This window comes from Schistocerca piceifrons, chromosome 4 (genome assembly GCF_021461385.2).
Source record: "Schistocerca piceifrons isolate TAMUIC-IGC-003096 chromosome 4, iqSchPice1.1, whole genome shotgun sequence".
In the NCBI taxonomy this organism is placed as follows: Eukaryota; Metazoa; Arthropoda; class Insecta; order Orthoptera; family Acrididae; genus Schistocerca; species Schistocerca piceifrons.
Window position 1 is genome coordinate 385,775,810 of NC_060141.1, and position 16,446 is coordinate 385,792,255.

General features: G+C 43.5%; 1 protein-coding gene across 1 annotated transcript in view; it reads left to right on the forward strand.

Annotated features, from left to right (window-relative positions):
- Positions 1-16,446, forward strand: part of LOC124795142 (centlein-like) — a 551,801-nt gene that overhangs the window by 393,505 nt on the left and 141,850 nt on the right. The window lies entirely within an intron of this gene.

The following is a 16,446-nucleotide window of genomic DNA, read 5'->3' on the forward strand; positions in this document are numbered from 1 at the left end:
ATGCTCTGGTTTTCCGCCAAACGAAACTCAATAACAGTTCTGTGCTAGGAACGCATCTCCGTTACTGAGGCCATTTTGAAAGCTATCTATCGGAACTTCATGAAACTATACGGTAGAAGCGGCAGTATTCCACAATATCCCACAGCAAATTCCGCATTTTTTCAACCGAAGCGTCCCAAAAAAAAAAGTGCTGCATTACTTACTGAACGCCCCTCGTACAAAGGAAACGGTGTACGAGAACATTTGTACGACCCATTCTTGAGTGCTGCTCGATTGTTTGGGATCCTCGTCAGGTCGGATGATAAGCAATTCAGAGGCATGTTGCTAGATTTGTTGGAGTTTGGTGTGATCGACAGGCGTGTGTTACGTAAATGCGCTGCGAACTCAAATGGGTATCCCTATAGGGAAGAAAACGTTCTTTCCGCTACTGCATTGCGTTCCAACGGTGGACCGGTATGCTGTAAAGCACCTGGTTGTAACGTTTTGTCTCATCAGCCTTGTTTAAACATGAAGTCGAACTCCGTCCGCCAAGCGAAACAGATTACTGTATACAGTAAAATATTTGAACAATCGGTAACCAGGATAGCGGGCAAAAGCACCTGTATCCGAAAGTAAAAGCTAGTTTACTATAGGTAATGTAATGTTCAGTGCAGTTAAGACCAAGATTTCACGAGAAAGACTGTTTTGATTTCAAAACTACAATGGTGGCAGATTGCAGAACAAATGCGTAAGCAACTTTTGAAAAATGTAATTGCATGTTTCGCAATATACGCTGGGAGGCCATAATTACCACTGATAAATCGGCAATACCACAATACAAGTCACACTTGCATTCAACTGTTATGAGATGTATTTTGATTGTAACGTACTTGGAGAATAGACACCCAATTACCCCTCTCTTTGAAGAAGAAAAAAAAATTGTAATTGGCCCACGTGTAGTGCTATGTGTAGTCCTTTTAAGGTATTTATTACTTACATAGCCAACGGCCTTGCCGCAGTGGTAACACCGGTTCCCGTCAGATCACTGTAGCTAATCGCTGTCGGGCTGGGCTACCACTTGGATGGGTGACCACTCGCTCTGCCGAGCGCTGTTGGCAAGCGGGGTGCACTCAGCCCTTGTGAGGCAAACTGAGGAGCTACTTGATTGAGAAGTAGCGGCTCCGTTCTCGGAAACTGACATACGGCCGGGAGAGCGGTGTGCAGACCACATGCCCCTCCTTATCCGCATCCAGTGACGCCTATGAGCTGAGGATGACACGGCGGCCGGTCAGTACCGTTGGGCCTTCATGGACTGTTCGGGAGGAGTTTAGTTTTTTAGTTTTAGTTTAATTACTTACATAAACAGCAAACTCCGTAAATTATTTCTTCCATAATAATCGTGAGTTATTTAAAAAACGTAGCAGGCTACAATCTGGATACTGATAAAATAGAGGTATTTCAAAAAACTTACAATCTATTCTAGGATCCAATAAATTACCATACATTCCGCTATTTACTTACTATGGTAAACAGGGTTTTTGCATCACATCTTCATTTTCACACTTCATTTTTCACGAAATCATTTGTGTATGAATGTTACCATATGTTTATCAATTCAGGAAAAACCAGAACATCTCCTGTTCTAAAAGACAACAGAAAACGTTATAATCCTATTGTTGAGTAGGTAAAGCAAAGAACATATTTTGCTAATTATAATTTCACGCCCCCCAGCTTACATTTAACCCTCGCTTGACTATTTCCAAGTTTATGTTATTTGCTGATAGATGGCTCTCGCGCTGAATGTCAGTCGATTTTCTTTCAAGTTCTCTTTACTCACATCAGATGGCATTCGCCTTGCCTATCGTTTAAAGCTCTGTGTAAGGAAAATAAGGCCAAGGTGGGCCATAGTGGGCTCTTCTGGGCCTATCTCGTTGCTGATTATACGTCGCTTCAGTGTATTTAGCTATTTTTCTATATTAAAGTAGCGCGCTCAGGTACCTGACGCATAGCTAAGGTAGAGAACGTGTTTCAAACTGAACTGTGAGTCGATTTCAGCCAAATTACAAACGGTGGCAAGCGGCGCGGAAAAACATGGCCATACTTTCTGTCGCAGAGCGTTTCTTTCCTTACAACGTAATATTACGATTTTTTTCTTTCTTCACAACGTAATATTATCATTTTTTTGCGGAATGAGAATTGAAAAAACAAAAATAAACTTCTACTCCCTCTTTTTCTACATAGCTTAAAAAAATATTTTATTTAAATTAAACGCCGGCCGGTGTGGCCGAGCGGTTCCAGGCGCTTCAGTCCTGAACCGCGCAACTTGTACGGTCGCAGGTTCGAATCCTTGCTCGGGCATGGATGTGTGTGATGTCCTTAGGTTAGGCCGGGATTACACTATCAAATTTCTTTGTCAAAGATTTGATCAAAGATATGGTCAAATATTCCGTCAAATATATTTGGAAAAGATGTTTGACTTAGCGCTAAAAAGAGTATTACACTGCCATCATATTTTTCGTCAAAGTTCAAGATGGTTGACCACAACAACTTGTTATTAACTGCAGCAGTTGCATGTGCCACAATTGCACTGTGTGCACATGCGGAAGAGAAGCGGCGGAAAAAAGGAAACATACCTGGGTGAAGCCGTGGGTTTTTCGACGACACGATGAAAGCATCAACAAAACTTGTTACGTGAGGTTATAGTGGAGGATGACAAGTCGTACATCAATTACTTAAGAATGGATCAGTATACATTTCTGTATGTGCTCAGTGAAGTGTATCCTCATATCACAAAGCACAATATTCACTCAAGAACTGCTACATCTGCAGAAGACAGGCTCACTGTAACACTCCGATTCCTTGCTACAGAAGAGGGTTAGGTAAGGTTAGGTTAGGTCAGGTCTCCAATCTTCTTAATCTATTTTTGTATTCAGGGTGCCTCACGTTGTAAAGCGCCTCATCAGCTTCATACATCTCTATTGATTTTGTAGTTGTCGGCACACACCAATTGTATTTACCGGCAATGTTTATAAAAACACTACAGACGACAGAACGCTGCAGCGATCCTAGCGCTCAATGTGGTAACATGTCACATTGCAGTGAACAGAAGACAAGCGACTTCTTTGATCAAATCTACAGCGAGGCCCTAGATTTGATCAAATATTGGACGACATTTGACAAAGTGCCCTATTACACCATCAAATATCTTTGACAAAGATTTTTGACAAAGATATTTGACAAAGAAATTTGATAGTGTAATACCGGCCTAGGTAGGTTTAAATAGTTCTAAGTTCTGGGGGACTGACGGCCTCATCTGTTAAGTCCCATAGTGCTCAGAGCCATTTGAACTATTTAAATTAAACTTCATTTGAGTACCGCGAAAATTATCTGTATTTTTAGGGACAAAAAACACGCAGCAACTGAATTCGATTATCTTACCAGTGAAAATCTACACGATAAAACGTTACATTAAAACGCTTGTGAAACGTCGAAGATAAGCATCATTTCACGAGACCGTGCGCAAGAAAGGCGAAGCTCCCCTGGGAACAGCGACTGGAGGAGGTAGACATTGGTAGCCAGACTGGCTGGACAGGATGTGTCCAAATACGGAGGCAGCTGAGCTCGCGGAGTAAGTCACGGCGGGAGGTGGTCCCTCTGGGCCTCGGAGACAGCAGCGGCAGCGCAGTGAGACTGCGTCCTTGACCGGCGCGTGGCCGGTGCGTGGCTCGCCTGCACCTCTGGTGGCCCTCCAAGCCGCGTGGGCCGCTCTGCACCGCTGCCAAGCGTGGCTCAAGTCCTGTCGGCGTGGGGTCACACGTCCACTGCGGACCGATAAACTGCTTGCGCCAGGTTTTTTCTTTTTTTTTATTAATAGGCTAGCCACATGGAAATCACACTCTCTCTCTCTCTCTCTCTCTCTCTCTCTCTCTCTCTCTTTCCCACTGGTATTCTGACTCATTTTATACAGTCGGCCAAATATTCCTCTCCTGTATCAAACTTTTCATTTCAGAGTATCACTTGTACTCAACATCCTCACTTACCGGGTGATCAAAAGGTCAGTATAAATTTGAAAAATGAATAAATCACGGAATAATGTAGATAGAGAGGTACAAATTGACACACATGCTTGGAATGACATGGGGTTTTATTAAAACCAAAAAAATAAAATACAGATGTTCAAAAAATGTCCGACAGATGGCGCTTCATCTGATCAGAATAGCAATAATTAGCATAACAAAGTAAGACAAAGCAAAGATGATGTTCTTTACAGGAAATGCTCAATATGTCCACCATCATTCCTCCACAATAGCTGTAGTCGAGGAATAATGTTGTGAACAGCACTGTAAAGCATGTCCGGAGTTATGGTGAGGCATTGGCGTCAGATGTTGTCTTTCAGCATCCCTAGAGATGCCAGTCGATCACGATACACTTGCGACTTCAGGTAACCCCAAAGCCAATAATCGCACGGACTGAGGTCTGGGGACCTGGGAGGCCAAGCATGACGAAAGTGGCGGCTGAGCACACGATCATCACCAAACAACGCTCGCAAGATATCTTTCACGCGTCTAGCAATACGGGGAGGAGCGCCATCCTGCATAAACATCGTACGCTCCAGCAGGTGTTTATCAGCCAGGCTGGCGATGATGCGATTCTGTAACATAATCAGCGTACCTCTCACCCGTCACGGTAGCAGTTTTGCTGTCCAGCGCCATCTGTTGGACATTTTGTGAACTTTGTTTTTTTTTTCTCCTAATAAAACCCCATGTCATTCCAAGCATGTGTGTCAATTTTTACCTCTCTATCTACATTATTCCGTGGTTTATTAACTTCTCAAATTTATGCTGACTTTTTGATCACCCGGCACTTATTACATGTATTCCAATTTCTGTCTTCCTCTGGAATTTTTGCCCTCTACAGCTCCTTCAAGATGCCCAGGTCCTGTGGCAGACGGTGCAAGAGAGGCGTTCTGCATCACTCTGTGGTTTACTGTTCAAAAATTATTAAAGCGTACGTTCCTAGAGGAGCCAACCAATGTGTTTGCTTCCTCTGAAAATGTAAAATCTGTGACATTCGAGCTCACACGGAAGCTTACCAGCAATCGTTCTTCCCATGAACCAAAAGGGAGAAGTGACAGTGGTACACAAAGTACCCTCCGCCACACACCATAAGATGGTTTGCGAAGTATTTCTTGCAAGTGTTTTCCACATGTACCTTTCTTCGTCGCTTCTGTCGAGAAGCTCCCGATTCTTTATCTTGTCAGTACATCTAATTTTCAGCATCTTCTATAGTGCCACATCTGAAACACTCTTACTCTTTTCTTTCCCATTTTTCCAACAGTCCATACTCACTTCCATACAATGCTGTGTTCCAGACGTACATTCGAGAATTCCTCAAATTAAAGCTGATTTTCGATAATAGTAGACTTTTTTTGCCAGGAGAACTCTCTTTCCCTGCATTATTCTGATTTTTATGCCTTCATCTGTGATCCACTATTTTGCTCCAAAGATATACGAATTCCTTCACTTCCACTTTGCCGTCCCCAATTTTGATCATACGTTTCTCGCTAATCTAATTTCTGTTGCTCCTCATTACTTTCGCCGTTGTTCCATTTACTCTCAATCCATACTTTGTGTTCAATAGACTTCATTCCATTCAGTGGAGTCCTTCCTCGCTTTGATGGGAATAGCAATGTCACCAGAGAATCTTACCATTGATACGCTTTCGCCCGAATTTTAATCCCATTCCTGAACCAATCTTTTATTTCCGTGTATAGATTGAACTGTAGGGGCGAGGGAAAATATTCCTGTTTTACAGCAGTTCTAATCCGAACGCTTCATTCTTGGCCTTCCATTATTACTTCTCTGTCTGGGTTCTTGTACATATTGTTTATTACACATCCTTCTTTACAGCCTTGTCCCATTTATCTGAGACTTTTGAACTTATTGCACTAATTTACATTGTCGAACGGTTTTTCTAGGTCAACGAATCCTATGCCAAATAGAGGGCCGTTCCGCGTCATTGATGGAGATCACAACCATTTCCTCTACAAGGATCAGCATTAGGAGTTAGGGATAAAGGAGGAAGTGTTACTAGGGGATGATATCAGTTTCTTAAGCCCGTCTCACACGAACGAGTTTCTTGTCAAAATATGTTCTGTTAGGTGCGCGTCACGTTTTTGGGTTAAATCAGCCGCCAACCATGTCACTACTTGGTTAGTGACGTCAGTGATCAGTTGTTTGTACCGGATATCGAGTTATAAAACCCTAAATATGCTGGAGACTGCGCGTGTATGTAATGTATTCTGTGTCTTCTTAACTATCATTTTATTGTTTATTTTGATTTTGTAAAACTTGCGAAGTTTGCACAAGGATTTCATATTTTTACTACGAGTGTTGTCACTTAAGGGAGACCAAATATCTGAAAGAAAACTATCGAGTCTTTACAATATTCGGACAATGAGATAGGCTATACTGTATATAGATAAAAAACGTAAGTAGATAAAGTCTCCGGTGATCCAGTGTGGTCGTGGCACAGCGTCTAGTCAAATATTCAACAAAAATCTCACCAAACAGCTGTGAATATTGAGAAGTTATTTTATTATATATTCGCCACCAGTTTCTGCAATTCATATGCCATCTTCAGGCCCCATATGTACGTCTCAAACATTATCGATATTGGCATACTGGGGCCATCTGTTTCTCGATGACGTGCTTTCTTCGATGACTTGACTTGAGAATTCACGACATCCAGAAACAGATGGCCCCAATATGCCAATATCGATAACTTTTGAGAGGTACATGTAGGACCTGAAGATGGCATATTGAATTGCCGAAACTGTAGCAGAAATAAAAATAAGATAACTTCTCAATGTGCACGGCTGTTTGGCGAAATTCCTGGTTAAATAAGTAGATAAAACTTTTTGCTAAAAACTCACTCAACAGAGAAAAAGTCCGCTCTATTTGCGGAGAAACATATTTTCAGATATTAATTGGTGCTAAAAGAAAACAAGACACCGTGGATACAGTACACAGGTGCTATGTACTGACTTCCAAACAGTATTTTGTGTGTATGTCTCTATTTATTTTTTCGAGCAAATAAATGATGATCTTTTATGATATCTGAACGACACTTTCCGTATATTTCAGTTGTCAGCAGATTGGAGAATTTACCGTACACGTTTAACAAAAATATCCATTGCGAATTTTGTCATTAATAAGCATAGCGAGTTCCTTCTTACTGTTACTGTATTAAAACTTTTTGTAAGGAGAACGTTCTCTCATAACCGCGGTTTCACAGCTGATAGCGCCCGTAACACATGGACTTTTGGCGACAATATCTAAACAAAACCGACCAATCGTGACGAGCGAATCTCAGTACAGAAATAATACGTCAGGGGTACTGCAGTAGAATGACTTGCTACGAGCAGTCCATTGAGATAAGAAATTTGTTAAAATACATCTTACTGTATACCATGAGCTGCATGTAAAATTTTTGTCACACTGGCCCATCGTCCGCGGCATATATTGTGCACGTCCTTGTGAAATTATGTCAAAATTGCTGTGGATCTCTCCAGCAGATACGTCGTCCTGTCTACATGTTACAGATGTCAAAAGCTAAACGGTCACACTTCCTGGTAACACTGGATGCTAGAAGAGAGTTGCTCGTTTAAAGGGGATTTTACAGAATACAATTTAAAGTCCACGTATGTAGAATTACGCTGTTTCTGAAGATTAGCACAGAATTCAATATCCGTCGACCACAAAAGGAAGGAACGACGAGGTCATTAGAGACGGCGCATATGCTCGGGTCAGGAGAGGATGAGGAAGAAAAACGGCCGTGCCCGCTAAAAGGAGAGTTATTTGGGGAGATCGCGGAAAACATAAATCTGAATGGTCGTAGACGGGGAATGACCATCCTCCGAATGTGAGTGGGACACCACACTGACATCTAAGACAAGGTCACTAGGCGCTGATGGAGTTTTTCCGGGTTGTATGGCTGTAACAGTGAAAATTTTTTGTTAGTAACGTTTCGTCTAGAGCAACGTTGGACATCTTCGGAGGTACTCCTGGTTCTGTTGAGTCGGCAACACTCAACGGAACCAGGAACATTTCTGAAGATGTCCGACGAGGCTCTGGACGAAACGTTACGAAAAATAAGGTTCAAGGACCACGACCGTACAACCATGAACATTTACCAGCAACTAAGACAACTGGTCGTGAAAGGCTTTATTGTGTTGAGAGCATTAGCGAGGAAGTATAAGTTTTGTGTTTGCTCCTGACGCCAGTTCATTGCAACTGCAGTGTAGAAGCTTCGGAGGAGCAGATACAGACATAAACTATGGTACGAGTAGCTCTACACAGCAGTCATAGGCTAAAGTGAAACCTGCTCTGGGAACGTTCCAAGCAAAACCAGTTCGTAGATCAAGTTTAAATTCCAGATATACAGGTAAATAGCTGAAGAGCAGTCGAAGAGAAAACAAGAATTAGAAAGGATCCGATAACTGGTGTAGCGAGGAGGTATTTATGACATCTACTGTGAACACAGAAATCACTGTACACCTTGTTTTCATTCTGTAAGTAGTGCTTGAAATCCGACTCATTACAGAATTCTGGCTCTATTCAGCCGAATGCCATGCGATTTAGCAAGGAGGTTGAGGTTTTCTCAATTGTAAATGAGTGGCAGACGATTACTAGTTCCAGAATTTACCTTACAATCCAAGGAAAGTTTCCAAACGCGTTGGTCGGAACGTGAGGATTGGAAGTATTTATACAATGAAGGCTTTCACGACCGGATGTTTCGGCTGCCGAGAATTCTTCCGAGTTGTATGGCCGTGGTCCATGGAACTCTTCAATCCCTGACGTTTGGTCCAAAGCTACGTTAGACACCCTCGGAGGTGCTGAGTCTTGCCGACTAACGAGTCGCACGTGATAGCAGAGATAAACCTTGTGAAGGATAAAATATAACTATCGATCATAGTACGTCAAAGATGAAAACTTCTCATCGATTCTGTAGCACCACTGTCCATATATCGCTGAGTTTCACAGCTTCTTCTTTTCTATTAAAATTATCCCCATGTTTATGTATTTCAATGGCTTCTCTATATAGCCGTGGATAATAGTTCGTCATAGTACATAAAACTTCAGTTTCCGAAAATTTATGTACTAAGACCAACTATTATCCACGGCTATATAGAGAAACCATCGAAATATATAAACATGGGGATAATTTTAATAGAAAAGAAGAAGCGAAGAAACTCAGCGATACATGGACAGTGGCGCTGCAGAATCGATGAGAAGTTTTCATCTTTGACGTACATGATCCATAGTTGTATTTTATCCTTGACAAGGTTTATCTCTGCTATCACATGAAATCCAGACCACGTCCACTTTCCACGGTATTTAGGCCGTTCTTCGACGTCAGTCGGCAAGACTCAGCACAACCAGGAGCACCTCCGAAGATGTCCAACGTAGCTTTGGACGAAGCGTCAGGGGTTGAAGAGTTCCATGGACCACGGCCATACAACCTGGAAGAATTCTCGGCAGCTGAAAGTATTTAGTTTTGTTCTGGGACAATGTTGCCTATTGCATTTATCAACCGTGTCTGATCAAAAGTATCCGTACACCTCTAATTAATCTGGAACTCATCTCTCCCTGTCATGTGGGGGGAACCCACCAGAATAAAAGGAAGCGGGGAGTTCTGTGTTTTCAGTAGAGAAGCGGTAACAACAGGCCAGGAGAGCTCAATAACTTCAAACGTGGATCAATAATTGGATGTCATCTGAGTAACAAATCTATCAGCGACATTTCAATCCTTCTAAAGCTCCCCAATTCAACAGTTGGTAATGTGACTGAAATGGAAACGCGAAGCGCGAAGGGACAACCAACCACAGCTAAACTAATAGCAACTGAACCAGGTGTACTACTGGACAGAGACCGTCGAGCTTTGCGGAGTTTGCTTGTTAAAAATCTTATTAACTCAGCGGAAGGAGTCACTCGTGAGTGCCAAAGCTCTACCAGAAGTCGAGCTCGCACAACGACTACAAGGGCGAGCAGCTCCTCATAAGCACCTCATAATTCTGTTCTGTTAAGCGACGCTTGAGGTGCTGTAAAGAGCGGCGCCACTGGACAGTGGATGACTGGAGAAGAGTGATTTGGAGTGACAGATTCACGTTGTACGCCATGGCAGTCCGATGGAAGCGTATTCGTTTGGCGAATTCATGGATAACTTTAGCCGTCATATGTCATCTTCGTAGTGCCAGTAGTGAAGAAGAGAGAGGTGATGTTAGTGTGGTGATGTTTTTCACAGTTAGGGTGTTCCAAATGGCTCTGAGCACTATGGGACTTAACATCTTAAGTCATCAGTCCCCTAGAACTTAGAACTACTTAAACCTAACTAACCTAAGGACATCACACACATCCATGCCCAAGGCAGGATTCGAACCTGCGACCGTAGTGGTCGCGCGGTTCCAGACTGTGGCGCCTAGAACCGCTCGTCCACCCCGGCCGGCAGTTAGGGTGTGGTCCCCTTATTGCGCTTAAGGAAACGCTGAATCTCGAAGAAAGTGATCACATTCTACAATATTGTGTACTACATACAGTTCAGAATCGATGGCTATTGTATCTGCATGACAATGCACACTCTCATAAAACAGCATCTATGAGGTAGTGGTTAGTGGACAATATCATTCCTGAGATAGACTGGCCTGTCCACAGACCCGACATGAATCCAATGGAACACCTTTGGGAAAAGTTAGAAAGTCGACTTCCTTCAAGACCTCAGCGTCCAGTAATAGGTGTCGGGATACTTTTGATCAGATAGTGTACATATTCTCGGATGCGTACCAGATTTAATATTAAGCGCGTTCTGGGGTGCTTCTGGGGACCTTCGATTTAAGTTTTACCCCGAGTCGACAGGGACCAGTGCAAAGACTTCTGGGCACATAGTGTAGCTTCCAGACGGGACTGTGACGAGGTGATGAGTTCCGCGCTACACTGGCGCTGCGGCTCCGTTAGGATCAGCGCCTGCAGGTATCGCCTAGCCGGCCAGCGGGGCACGGGGCCACCGCTAACATCGCCTCCAGCTGGGCTGCGCCTCATTCACTGCTATTTGTTCTGAAATATCTGCTCGCGCATCGCGCGTGCAGCTGTGCCACACGTTAGCTAATATCAGTATAAGAGTATAGAGTTTCACGGCAGCAACATTGAATACATCTACATCTATGTCATTACTCTGTAATTCACAATTAAGTGCACGGCACAGTATTCATCGAACCACCTTTAAGGTACTTTTCTACCGCTCTGCTCTTGAAGAGCGTGCGGGAAAAACGAATATTTAAATGGTTTCGAGCTTTGGAGTGTGTTGCCGGACATGGGGGTTGAACCCCTCTACCATAAAAAAAGTGGTTCAAATGGCTCTGAACACTATGGGACTTAACATCTGAGGCCATCAGTCCCCTAGAACTTAGAACTACTTAAACCTAACTAACCTAAGGACATCACACACATCCATGCCCGAGGTAGGATTCGAACCTGCGACCGTAACGGTCGCGCCGTTCCAGACTGAAGCGCCTAGAATCGCTCGGCTGCACCGGCCGGCCCTCTATCATCCTCCACACCTACAAATCCTTAATCCGTCCCATCCTCTGTTGCAAGTCCCACACCACCCAAATTCTTTACGTCCCTCCATATCCTCGAGCGCCATGCACTGCGCCTCGCCTTCCATATATGTCTCCCGTCCCCCAACACGGATCCTCTATGACCTGATTCCTTTCCCCCATCTGCTCCTTTTCCTCGAACATGTCCGCGTCCTGTACACCTTCCGCCGACTTGATCTCCCTCATCCCCTCGTTGCTCCTCTCCTCCCCAACCCCTGCCGTGCCTTCGCAGTTGTGTCCCCCCTACCCTCCATCTCTACACCATCTCCTTTCCCAAGGTGACTTCCATCAACTCCCCCTCCCAGATGATGCCCTCTCTCCCTCTCCACTCCTTTCTCGCGTCCACCCTGCTCCCCCCATCGGCTCCCCCCTTCCCCCCCCCCCTCATCTCTCCGTGTCCTCCCCCCCAATACCCATATGCCTTCGCAATCACTAGTGCAGTTTTTCCGTGAGTGTTCAGTGTTGTGTGTCCCCTTTTTCAAGTGCTGCGAACGGAAACCACACTGTCGCTGAGTTTTTTGTGTCTGTCTATTTTCTAAGTGTTTTTAATCAGCATCACTGACCTCTTTGTCTTTTTTCTTTTCATCACAACTTTTTCGCCATGTACTAGTTTTAAGGAGTCACCGCTTTATCACCTCTTTTTATTGTTATGTCTCCTCATTATTTACAAATCTCTAATGCAGCGCTTCAGCAACCATAAATTGTTCAGTCAGTAAGAAATGCAGCCTTCAGTTTCAAGGTAATTTTTTTTGGTTTACCTAGGTTTCGATGCCAATAATGGTATCTTCTTCAGAACAAATTCTACATAGGTAAACAAAAAAAAATTTACCTTGCAACTGAAGGCCGAATTTCTTATTGTCTCCTCATCATGTTTTTTAACTTTATCTGTAGACTGCAGAGCGGCGTATTACGCTGCTGCCGCCCCCCCCCTTCTGGGGGGAGGGGGATCGAAATACAATAAACAAAAAAATGAGTGTGTCAGGTGGTTGAAATGCCACGAGCTTTCGACTAATTACTTGGCCATTGTCGAGTGAAATGACTGCTGGTGGGCTTCTGGGTTCGCTCTTATATCCTCTAACTGCCGCGAGGCCTACCCGAAAGGCAGGCCGCGGCGCATACGTCACGGAGGTACGCCTGAGCTCGCTCGTTCGATCAACTCAGCAGACAAATTACGTTTACACACCTGTTCACTCGTAACTAGGTGTGTACTTACAAACGAGAATTGCATCTTCTACTGGAATCCGCTATTATGGAGTCTTATTGTTATTAGTCCTACATTGACTGGAAGTCCATAGGCCTACTTATAATTTGTTACGGCTGTAATGGGGTACAATAAAATTAAAATCATGCCAGAATGATTATCAGCTGCATAAGGCACTACTTCTTGTATGAAATGAGGACTGTTGAGCAGAACAGACAAAATGCTATAAACAAGCCGTTATACCATTTGTATCGAGTATTGATATTAAATTAAATTTTGTTGTACTACTCTTAACAGTAAGGCTTCACAATAACACATCCCAGTAGAAGATGCGATTCTCGTTAGTACGTGCAAGCCCAGCTTCGAGGTAACAGATTTAGAAACGTATTTTGTCAGCTGAGCTGAGCTGAGTTGAGCGAGCGAGCGAGTTCAGGCATACCTTCGTTACGTACGCGCCGCGGCTTGTCTTTTCCGCGGGCCTCGTTACTGCCGGCTGTGACGTCCCTGGCCCCCCACTGCGACCCCGTATTCGATGCGCCAGGTCTTAGGATATTTTGGGTCTACAGAATACTCCGCGAATGTAGGCAGACTTACTGCAGACAAACAGTGCGCGCTGTAGGACAACGCAAGAAGAAGCACGAGAGGTTTCATGGTCTACGCTACCTTGAAAAATGTGCTTCAGCTGAGCATGCTCTAGAAATTGGCAAATGTATCACATTTGACGAAGACTCTGTCGTGACTCGCACTAACTGCTTCTGCGACAGTATAATCAAAGAAGCCATTGAAATAAAACTTACTTACCATACCTTCAGTAGAGACAGCGGTTTGCAGTTCAGCGCGGCGTGAGGTCTAGCGACCACGAGATTGAAGCGGCGCATCGAATGCGGAGTCAACGTATACCCACATATGCAGATACCGCGAGCACTAGTGACGTTGCAGCCAGCAGTTAAAGTATATAAGTGCGTATCAGCAGCCCATCCATCAGCAAGGAGTACTTGATCGACAGCTCGTGGTGCTTCAATAAGAACGTTTTAGTTAAGTTGCACGAAGTCTTTCACTTCTCTCGATCTTATACACACGTTCGTACGGCACTGTTATGGATTTCTGGGCTGCCAGCTGTTGCGAGATGTATAGCGCTCCAGTTGCGACACAAAGTGGTTTCTTTTGGACTGAGGAAGCGCCATATTGTGAATGTGAAATATCAGTCCCGCGACTCACGAAGTAAGCCACATCTACATTACATTTCACAAGCCACCTTACGGTGTGTGGCAGAGATTAGCACAATCATCTTCCCCCTACTTTATTCCATTCTCGAAAAAATGTGTCAATTTTCTAGCCTTGATCATTTCGTGGAACATATCCGGCAAGAAATAATATGTTACCCGACTCTTCTTTGCACTTACGCTTTCAGAAAATCGACAGAAGCCCTCTTCGTGATACACAGCGTCTCTACTGTAGTGACTACCACTCAAGTTTGTTCTGCATCTCCATAACGCTCTCTCACCGACTAAATGATCCTTTGACGAAACATGCCTCTCTTCATTGGATCTCTCTCTCTCTATCTCTCTCTTCCGTTAGTACTTGGGGAGAGTGTAGTACCAAGAGGATACTGTACCTATCAATACGCGACGTTTCTTGTTGGTACTTCAGTCTAGTGACTGATTTTAAAATCATATGAAGGAATGCGCGCTAGAGAGTTTCCACGATTTCCTACTTTTTCTGGCATTGTTAGGTATGAGGTTGTGTTTTGTGCAACATTTGCAAATATTTCACGTTCTACACATTAAAGTGCTGTATAATATATTAAAGGTATTTCGAATACATTGTTAACTCTTTAGATACATAATTTTACTGTGAGTAAAGTGCTATATGTTTTTAAAACGATTTGCGTAACGTGCAGATGACCAAGCCATACTTCGTTGGTCGTGCACCATCTTGACCCTTGAAACAGAAGGTATTTTACCAAGAAACGTGAGAGACTTTCAAATGAACTGAGTTCCTTTAATGACTCAACAGTTTTATCTATCTTGACAACTGAAATTTGTGTTAGTTTCCAATAGTTTCTACTTCAAAATATATGTAACTCGTAACTGGTTTTTGTTCATACATCTGCTTAATTTGATTTAGCTTACTGATTATTGGTGTGTAGCACAATGATAATGTAACACATAGACAATTCAATACACTGTCGACAATTTTTCTCGATGGTGAGGCTTTTAAATTTCAGCTGAATATTTGTTCCTAGATACATCACCGATTTGTACCTTGGAACATCTTGCCACAGTTGGAAGTACCTTAATTTTCTGGAGTAATGTTTGTAATTTCAGAAAAAATGCTTCAGCACATAAGAAAATTAATTTCAGCATTTAAAAATAGAATAAGAAAACATATTAAACTTCTATTACAGGGCTAGCTAGAGGCGAAAGGTGTACAAAGGTACAACGTTCTCCTCTACTCGGTAAGAGAACCAGACTGAAAAAACTATATTCTGCCCTACGGCAGGTCTTGTCATGGGGGAAGCCTCGTTAGAGAGGTCCACCGCATGAGCGTCTAGGGAAGTGATTCCAGTGGTGATTTCCCGTTGCCTTCCACTGATGATGATGAAATGATAATGAGGACAACACGACATCCAGTCCCTGAGCGGAGAAAATCTCCGACCCAGCCGGGAATCGAAGCCGGGCTCCTTGGCGTGAAAGACCGCCGCGCTGACCACTCAGCTATCGGGGCGTACAACCAGACTGATGAGCGGTACTAATGAATCGGTCGAACGAGTGTTTTATGTCACTTCTTTCGTGGACAATAACATTTCCTTAAGATTTTTCCAATGAATCTCAGCATTGAGTCTGTTTCTTCCTTTAATGTGTTTTTTGCGGTCATCCCACCTTGTTGCTCCGAATAGTTAGGTTACTTCTAGGTATTTTACGGTAGTTACTGTTTGCAGTGATTTGTCGTCAATAGTGTGATAGGGCAGTTTTGCGCTTCTTCACTTATTTAAGCGCATTACGTTACATTTATTTACGTTCAGAGCCAACTGTCAGCCGCTGCAACTGTCATCGATACTCTGCAGGTTTTCCTGCAATTCGTCGACAGCCTTCTGGCGTTGCTACCTTCTTACAGAAAACAGCAACATTTTTGATCAGCATCATGGAGCTTTCGACATTGTCCACTAGATCATTTATAAATATTCTAAACGGTAACGGGCCTACCACACTTCTTCGATTGGTTTGTTGATTTGGGAGAGGGTACCAAACAGCTAGGTCATCGCTCCCACCGGATTCGGAAAGTATGGAGAAGGAAATCGGTCATGTCCTTTCAAAGGAACCATTCCGGAATTTGTTTAAAGTGATTTACGGAAATCACGGAAAACCTAAATCAGGATGACTAGACGCGGGTTTCAAGGCGAGTCCAGTGTGTTGACCACTGCGCCACCACGCCCGGTACACTTCTTCGGGGTATCCCTGAAACTACCTCTACAACTGTCGATTTTGTTCTGTTAAGAGCGACGTGTTAGTTCTACCTACAAGAAATTCCTGAATCCAGTAATTTTATAATTTCATCAACTGTTGCTCGTGCCTGATGTTATGCGTTAACAGCTAAACAATTCATGTATTCA